This window comes from Narcine bancroftii, chromosome 1 (genome assembly GCF_036971445.1).
Source record: "Narcine bancroftii isolate sNarBan1 chromosome 1, sNarBan1.hap1, whole genome shotgun sequence".
NCBI lineage: Eukaryota > Metazoa > Chordata > Chondrichthyes > Torpediniformes > Narcinidae > Narcine > Narcine bancroftii.
In genome coordinates, this window is record NC_091469.1 from 118,656,755 (window position 1) to 118,666,488 (window position 9,734).

Here is a 9,734-nt window from a genome sequence, read left to right on the forward strand (position 1 = left end):
TCCGGCTTGGGCTAGGTCCCTTACTGAGACTGTGTCCTCCCGTCCGTCCGGGTACTCAACGTAGGCATAATACGGGTTTGCATGGAGCAGAGTCACTCGGTCAACCAAGGGGTCGTTCTTAGAGTACCGGATGTGGCGTCGTAAAAGGACTGGACCAGGAACCGTGAGCCATGCCGGTATGGTCGCACCCGACTCAGATTTCCCTGGGAAAGAGAACATCCTTTCATGGGGGGTGGCATTGGTCACGGTACATAGGAGAGAGCGGAAGGAGTGTAGGGGACTAGTGAGCACATCCTGCCAACAAGAGGTGGGGAGACCTTTGGACCAGAGGGCAACCGTAACCGGTTTCCAGATGGTGGCATTCTTTCTTTCAACTTGCTCATTACCGCGTGGGTTATAGCTGGTGGTCCTGCTTGAAGCAATACCACAGTCCAGAAGGTACTGCTGCAGTTCTGTGCTCATAAATGAGGATCCCCTGTCACTGTGGATGTAATTGGGGTACCCGAAGATGGCGAAGATGCTGTGCAGGGCCTCTATAACTGAGGAGGAAGTCATGTCCGAGCAGGGCACAGCAAACGGGAAGCGGGAGTAGTCGTCGATGACTGTAAGGATCTATGTGTTTTGGTTGGTCGATGGTAGGGGCCCCTTGAAGTCTACGCTGAGATGCTCAAAAGGGTGGGTAGCTTTGATATCGTGAGTATTCTCTGGATGGAAGAAGTGGGGCTTGCACTCAGTGCACACTGGGCAGGCTCGGGTCATGGAACGAATCTCCTCGACCATGTGGGGCAGGTTGCGAGATTTGACAAAGTGCACAAACCTAGTGACCCCTGGATGACAGAGCTCCTCGTGGAGTTTCTGCAGCCTGTCCAGTTGCATGTTGGCGCAAGTCCCCACGGAGAGCGCATCTGGCGGGTCGTTGAGTTTACCTGGCCGATACAGTATGTCATAATTAAAGGTGGAGAGCTCGATTCTCCACCTGGCGATTTTGACATTCTTGATCTTACCTCGCTGGGTATTGCAAAACATGAAGGAGACCATGCGTTGGTCGGTCAGCAGCATAAAGCGCCTGCTATTGAGGTAGTGTCTTGAATGATGTACTGCCTCGACTATGGCCTGGGCCTCCTTCTCGACAGGAGTGTCGGCTCTCAGGACCCTGGAGGGTTCTGGAGAAGAAGGCTACCGGCCGGCCAGCCTGGTTCAAAGTGGCTGCCAGTGCAAAGTCAGACATATCGCTTTTGACTTGGAATGGAATGGACTCGTCGATGGTGTGCAGTGTTGCAGCAGTGATGTCCGATTTGATGCAGTCGAAGGCCGCTCTGGCTTCGGTTGACAGGTGGAAGGAGGTGGTCTTGATGAGTGGCCGTGCCTTGTCGTCATAGTGTGGAACCTATTGGGCATAGCAAGAGAAAAAACCCAGGCAGCGTTTGAGTGCCTTCTGGGTGTTGGGGGGTCGGGGGCAAGTCCATGAGGGGACACATGCAGTCATGACCACCCTGTTCTCCACCACACAATCCAGAATTGTGAACCAAGTGGTCCGGAAGACACACTTGTCGAAATTGTAGGTCAAGTGCAGCTGAGTTTCAATCCGAAAAAAATTCTCAAGGTTGGCATCATGATCCTGCGTGTCATGGACACAGATGGTGACATTATCCAGATACGGGAAAGTAGCAGTCAGCCCGTTCTGGTCCACCATCCGGTCCATTTCCCGCTGGAAGACCACGACACCATTTGTGACCCCAAAGGGTAGAAGGAGAACATCCTACTTACATCAGAGTGTGGGGTACAGCCCCGAGAGTACATGTCCATACTTAAGACGGCAGCCTCCATCGTCTCTGCGATCCGGATCACGTTTTCTAGGTTTTCTCCCCCGTGCTCTAGCAGGTGATGCCTCATCTCATTCGATTGAACCCCGGCCACATAGGCATTCCGAATCAGATCGTCTGTGGTCTCCACAGCAGTCTGTCTGTGCAGGCACAGTCCCTGCCCATTATCCTTAGTGCCTGAATATAAGCTTTACAGGACTCACCGGGCTGTTGCCTCCTTGTAGCGAGTTTGTACCGAGCATAAACCCTGTTCACTGGTCGCTCGTAGAACTCTTTCAGCACCTTCATGGCTGCGGCATAAGTGGTTGCATCCTGGACACTCTGGTAGACTCTCGGGGACACCATAGTCATCAATATTAGTAGTCGATGGCTGTCCTCTATCACAGCAGGATCAGAGAGCTGTAAGTATGTTTCGATGCACCTCACCAGGTGCTTAAAGTCATTCAAGGCTGTAGCTGACTGTGGGTCGATGTCGAGGCGTTCCAACCATAGCATATGCTCCATCCCTTCAAAATTTATTTTTAGTTAATAAAATTGTAATGTGCGTCAAAAGAACCAAAGACTTGTTGATCCAAACCAAGGCTTTTATTAACTAAAAGGCTGGAGCATATCACAAGTAGGTCGACCAGTCCAGAATGACCTGGTCTGGCTAGGAGCAATCCTTTAAGACCTGCCAGTAGGAGTGGCTACACTCTCAGCCAATCACAGTCGTCCTTCACGACCATCTGTACATATGTACATATACACATTGGTGATAGAATCTGTACTATCACAGATGGATTGTCTGATGATTAGAAATTGGATAAGATAGGCTTGTGACCACTAGAATTTGGAAGAGTGAGAGGGAATTTAACTGAATCATATGGTTTTGAAAGGTCTTGACAGGGTGGATGGGGGGGAAACTTGGGAACCAGGGAATCACTGAGTCAGTACAAGGGATTATTCATTTAAGACAGAGATCAGGTGGATTTTTTTCAGTCAGAGAGTCATTGGAACTATTTTCCTCAAAGGATAGTGGAATGAATCTATACATGTGAAAAGCAAGGGAGTGAAAAGTTTCCACTGATAGAGTGGACATTGGACATTGTGGCTCTCCAGGAGTCTCGACTCGCTGGAGAGGGCACTCTGTTGAAGAGAAAAGAGGGTACACATTCTTCAGGTCTGACAGGCCTGAAGAAGAGAAAAGAGAATCTGGTATGCGCTTGGGTATCAGAAAATGCTTCTTAGCAAAGCTACCAACCCTCTATGTTGTTGTTTATGATCGAATCCAGACCTTATGAATACCTCTGCAAGCAAAGCGCCACCACACCATGGTCAATGTTTTCACCCCAACTCTGACTAACCCCAGTGAAGTCAAGGAGGCATTTTTAAGTGAAAACCATCATCACTAGCGTGGAAACTAACAATAAGCTATTGTTGCTGCAAAATTTTAATACTTGGATTTGCAAGGAGTCCGCTTTGTGGCCTGGTGTGATCGGATGCCAAGAGATTAGCAACAGTAACGGTAACAGTCTACTGCTTCTCTCAATATGCACAGAATTCAAACTGTGCATTAATAACACACTGTTCAGATTGTCAAACAAGCTCAAATGCACAGCTGGCATCTCATGGACTATGTCATCACCCGACAACGAGACATCTCTGACATTTGTATCACCAGATTTAAGCACGGAGCTCAGTGTTCAACTGATCGTCAAATAGTGTGGTCAGATCTGTGTTTACCGATCAAACCTCCACGCAGACTGATGGCTGCCAAACCACCCAAAAAGCTGAGCACCACCAAATTGAAACACCATGAGCGTGCTGATGTCCTGAAATCCTCCTTGGAAACTGTGCTAAACAGACTGGTTGAGAATCCACCAGATGATATTACTGAGCACTGGAATACTTTCAAAGAAATGGTCTGCAGCGCTGCCCAGGACACTCTGGGGAAAGTCAAGTGCAAACATCAGGGCTGGTTTGATGAGAACAACCAATCTCCACAAGAATTTCAAAGAGTTAAGGCAGTTGCACACCAAGCTCTTCGTCGACACCCAAACTCAAGTTCCAAAAAACATGCTTGAGGCAGCTCAGACTTGTGAAAGGCCAGAGGTGGACAAACAAGGTCAAGGAGTTGCAACCTTTTGCTGATTATAATGACTCAAGAACTTCTATGAAGCAATCAGGTTGTGTATGGTTCATCAAAGTAAGGTACCTAACAACTCCTGAGCAAAGACAATACATCTACCTCCACTAAGAAGTCAGAGCATATGAAAAGATGGCAAGAACACTTCTACCAGTTGTTGAATAGACCAGGAACCATCACCAATGAAGCACTGGGCAGAGTACATCCCCAACCCATATTGTTGGAGCTAGATGCACCCCCTACACTTTACGAGTTCATCAAAGACATCAAACAGCTAAAACCTAACACAGAGCCAGCATGGTTTTATGAAGGGGAAATCATGTCTGACGAATCTAATAGAGTTTTTTGAGGATGTCACCAATAGAGTGGATAGGGGGGAACCAGTGGATGTGGTATATCTGGACTTTAGTAAAGCGTTTGATAAGGTTCCGCACAAAAGACTAACGTATAAACTTAAAGAGCATGGTATAGGAGGTATGGTATTAAGGTGGATAGAGAATTGGTTGAGGGACAGGAAGCAAAGAGTAGGAATAAATGGGTTCTTTTCAGAATGACCGCCAGTGAATAGTGGGGTACTGCAGGGCTCAGGGCTGGGGCCACAGTAGTTTACGATATATATATATATATATATATATATATATATATATCAATGACTTAGATGTGGGAAGAGATAGCAGGATCTCGAAATTTGCAGATGATACAAAGTTGGGTGGCAGGGATAGCCGTGTGGAGGATGCTAGGGTGATTTGGACAAGTTAAGTCAGGATGTGGGAGATGCAGTATAATGTGGATAAATGCAAGGTTATTCACTTTGGAGGTAAGAACAGGAAAGAGGATTTTTATTTAAATGGCATCTGTTCAGGAAAAGGGGAGATGCAGCAAGACTTGGGTGTTGCTGTGCATCAGTCATTGAAAGTGGGTGTGCAGGTGCAGGAGGCAGTGAGGAGGGCGAATGGAATGTTGGCGTTCATAGCGAGAGGATTTGAGTACAAGAGTAGGGAGATCCTGCTGCAGCTGTACAGGGCCTTGGCGAGACCACAGCTGGAGTATTGCATGCAATTTTGGTCGCCTTACCTGAGGAAGGATATCCTTGCCTTGGAGGCGGTGCAGAGAAGGTTCACTAGGCTGAAACCGGGGATGGATGGACTCACATATGAAGAAAGGTTGGATAGACTAGGCTTATATTCTCTGGAATTCAGAAGATTGAGGGGGGGATATTATAGAAACTTATAAAATTCTTAAGGGTTTAGACAGACTAGATGCAGGAAGGTTGTTTCCAATGCTGGGAAAAACCAGAACCAGGGTCCACAGTTTAAGGATAAGGGGGAAGTTTTTTAGGACTGAGATGAGGAAAACTTTCTTCTCTCAGAGAGTGGAATATGTGTGGAATTCTTTGCCACAGGAAGTAGTTGAGGCCGGTTCCCTGTCAATATTTAAGTGTAGGTTAGATTTGGCCCTTGTGGCCAAGGGGATTAGGGGGTATGGGGAGAAAGTAGGAACCAGGTACTGATCAGCCATGATCATAATGAATGGTGGTGTAGGCTTGAAGGGCCAAATGGCCTACTCCCATACCTATTTTCTATGTTTCTAAAGCACCAGGGCTTGATGGCATTGCAGCTGAGATCTACCACTACAGTGGCAACACACAGTCATCATGCCTGAACCAGCTGTTCACCAAGTTGTGGGGAGCTGCAGAACTATCACAAGACTTCAAAGACAAAAAGATCATTATCACCTATAACAATAGGGGAGACGAGAGATTGCAACAATTATCGTGGCATCTCTCTTCTGTCATTTGTAGGAAAATGTCTCGTGAAGATTATCCTTAGACGGTTGGTGTCCAACATCAATGACAACATCCTTCCAGAAGTCAGTGTGGTTTTCGAACAGGCCCTAGTGGATATGATCTTCTCACTGAGGCAGCTCCAAGAGAAATGTGTTGAGCAGCAGAGAAGTCTCTATGTCACATTTGTTGATGTATTCAAAGCATTTGATGCTATTGGTAGAGATGGCCTGTGGAAGCTCTTACCAAATTTTGGTTGCCCCCCACCCCTAACTAACATTATCCGTTACTTCCGCAAAGGTATGGAAGGCCGCATCAATATACGTAGTGAGTGGCCAGACCCATTTCCTATCAGCATCAGTATAAAACAGAGTTGTGTTTTGGCTCCTTCTCTGTTTGGACTATTCTTCGCTGCTGCTCTTCAGGATACCACATCAGACCTGAAGTTAGGGGTCTTCCAACAAATGAGGGTGATGGTGGGCTCTTCAACCTCGCAAGACTGAGAGCAAAAATAAAAGTCGAGGATATTGTGGTGCACGAGCTAGTTTGCTGATGACTGTACACTAGTTGCCTACTCTCTCAAATACTTACAGGAGATCACCAGTCACTTGCCAGTGCTGCTAAGAGCTACGGATTGACAATTAGCCTGAAAAAGACAGAAGTTATGTACCAACCGGCTCCTGGCTCAAGCTACAAAGAACCGACTGTCCTCATTAATGACACTCATCTCAATACTGCCAACAAGTTTGCTACCTGGGCAGCACCATAAAATCCTCAGCTTCTCTAGATGCAGAGATTGAGTCAAGAACCAGAAAGGCTTGCTTTGTCTTTGGTCAGCTGAAAGATTGGGTTTGGTTACAGAACATCAGGTTGGCCACCAAGTGCAAGGTGTACAGGGCAGTTGTCAAATCAGCCTTGTGAGACATGGTGTCCATATCAGAGTCACTTACAACAGCTTGACCAACTGCAGCAGATCACCTGGCGAGACAAGATCTCCAATATCAAGGTCCTTTCTCAAGCCGAATGCCAGTAGTTTCAACCTTGGTGATGTCAGCCCAACTGTGCTGGGCAGGACATGTTGTCAGAATGCCTGATGGAAGACTGCCCAAGGACATCTTATATGGCCAACTGTCCCGAAAACGAGGATGCCAGTGACCACGGTACAAGGATGAGCCATCAACTGATATTGCCCCATCAACATGGGAGGATCTGGTCAAGGTCACTCACACCTTTTCTAAGGTGCTGATAAAAAGAGGCAACAGTGGAAAGGCACAGAAAGTGCCCCTCCAGGCCTCACTTGCCAAGTATGTGGCCAGCAGGACTTGTCAAGGATCGCCCTGTACAGCCACTCTGGGGCCCACATATCAGACCCCACAAACTGACTGACAGGAACCACATTATCCTACGGGATGGACAGCCAGAAGAAGAGAAGGGTATGGAGAAGATGTTTCCACTGGTGGGAGAGTCTTGGACCAGAGGGCTTAGCCTCAGAATAAAAAGATGTCCATTTAGAACAGAAATGAGAAGTTTTTTTTTTCAGACAGAGGGTTGTGAATCTGTGCAATTCATTGCCACAGAACAGCTGTAGAGGCGAAGTATTGGGTATATTTAAAGCGGAGGTTGATAGGTTCTTGATTAGTAAAGTTGTTGAAGGTTATGAGAGAAGGCTGGAAAACTGCATTAACCATGACCCAATGGTTACACAAACTCAATGGGCTGAATGGCCTAATTCTGCACCCTTGTGTTATGGCCAGTTTTAGATGGAAATGTAGGGTTACAATCAAAGATATTCTAAGCTTCCTCATCGGGCTGGGTGCCCTCCTTCTAATTTGTTGGTTTGTATGAGAGAAACAGTGTCAACATTTTAAAAATCTGAGAGGTTCCATACACATGTAATAAGGAAAAGACTAGCAAGGATAAATATGGATCCTTGCAGACAGAGGCAGGAGAATTAAAATGGGGACTAAGGAAAAGGCAGGGTAATTGAATGACTTCTTTGTGCCCATCTTAATAGAAGAAGGTACAAAAAGTGGATAAATTAGCAGAGAATCAAGACTTTAATGAGAAACAGGAGGAAATAAACAGCAATTTTAAAAAGTAGTACAGACAATAATGATTCTGAAAGCCAATATTCCAGTGATTGACTTCCTAGAGCTTTGAAAGAGTTTAAATTTAGCATGGTAACAGGCCATTTTGGCCCATGAATCCATGTCACCCAATTTACACCCAATTAACCTACACCACCCAGTACATTTTGAATGGTGGGAGGAAACCAGAGCACCCAGGGAAAACCCACGCAGATATGGGGAGAACGTACAAACTCCTTACAGACAGAGCAGGAGAAGAATTGAGTTGTCACCTTCCAAAATTCTACAGGTTCTGGAATTGCTCCTGTGGATTGGAGAATGGAAAATATAGGGTCTCTGTTTAAGGAAGGAAAGGAGGGGGGGGGGCAGCGGAATACAAGGTTAATTGCTTTAGCTAAACATCTGTTTTTAAGAAATGCTGGAATCTACGGTGTAGAATATGGTATTGAGCTCTCAGAATTATGTTTGAGCAGAGTCAACATGGATTTAAGGAAAGGAAATCATATTTGACTAATCTACTGGAATTCTTGGAGGATGTTATTTGAAGAGTAGAAAAAAGGTAAGTAGGAATCTGAAAAATGCTTTTGGTAAGGTCCCACAGAGGAGGACAGTCAACCAGATAAATATTTCTCTGTTTGTCAGGTTATGAGTACTGGGGTACAAGAGGAATTAGTTATGACCTACATTAACGATTTGTGAAGGGGAACTTTTGGGGGAGATTGAATTATTCTTGTCACTGGTGTCACGTGAGGAGTGTGGGGGGGGGGGGGGTTACACCATCAGAGGGGGTTACACCAAAATGATGCTCTTTAAAATTTTTGTGCAGTGTTTCAGCAGAAATATATTATTTTTTATAAAAATATCCCTTTAATTAGTTATAACAATAAAAACATTTTTTGTAAGCCCAGCTTACATCTATCAATATATCTATAAGGTTAAAACTCTTTTCATAATTTTATTTTTGAACCTTCTAATACACTCCAGTCAGAGCTGTCATTATTACCCAATTACAATGACACTTCGAATCATGTGCTGCAAGCATGCGCTGTTGTTTTCATTGCTGCTGGTGTTTTTATAGTCGTTGCTTTTGTCAAATTTTCTGGTGTTTTAGCTACAATATTGAGGTGATCAGTATTTGTGAACCAATATCAATAACTTTTTTGAGAATAAAGTAGTAATTAAAGGAAAAGAAGGAGAAAAATGAAAAAGGCTTCTGCTCAGTTACTAAAAATGTTGTAACTATTAATGTTTTCTGACCGAATTTTCACTTTAACCACATGAAACTATTTAAATGTAAATACATTAAGGCTGTGCATATGATATTGTATTATAAAGGAGTAATTTTTATTTTGCTAGTTGTTTATCTCACTGCTATTGCCATTACATTCAGTGATATATGGGAACTACGATTTACAAGTAACATTAGTACAAAAAACATTACTAAGGATTCTGTATGGTCTGGTACAGGAGGAGGTCCGGGGTGGGGTGGGGGGAGAGGGTGGGACCATGAGTTACTACACTGGGTGACACCAACCATGATTCTTGTCCTTTAAAACGACTGGCAAATTAAGCAGTCCATTCCAACCCTGCACAGACTGGAGTAGCTTGATTGAGTTCAAAAAGATGGCGAAAGCTTGTGCTATCTTTTCATAATGATGGCATTTTAAGTAAATTGAAGATTCCATTGGAGTTATGAAACCATGCACAAACCAGTCAATTAGGTACGATTAGCTAGTTTGGGTTCACTTGACAACCAGTAAACGATTTAACACTCAAAATTCTGTCTTTTTTGGAATTGAAATTACATTTCTAATTTCCATAATAATAATTTACATTTATGAGTTTGTAGCACAAAAATTTTAATAAATTTGATGGGCATCCAATGATTGCTGAAAATTGACTGATTTTATCAGAAT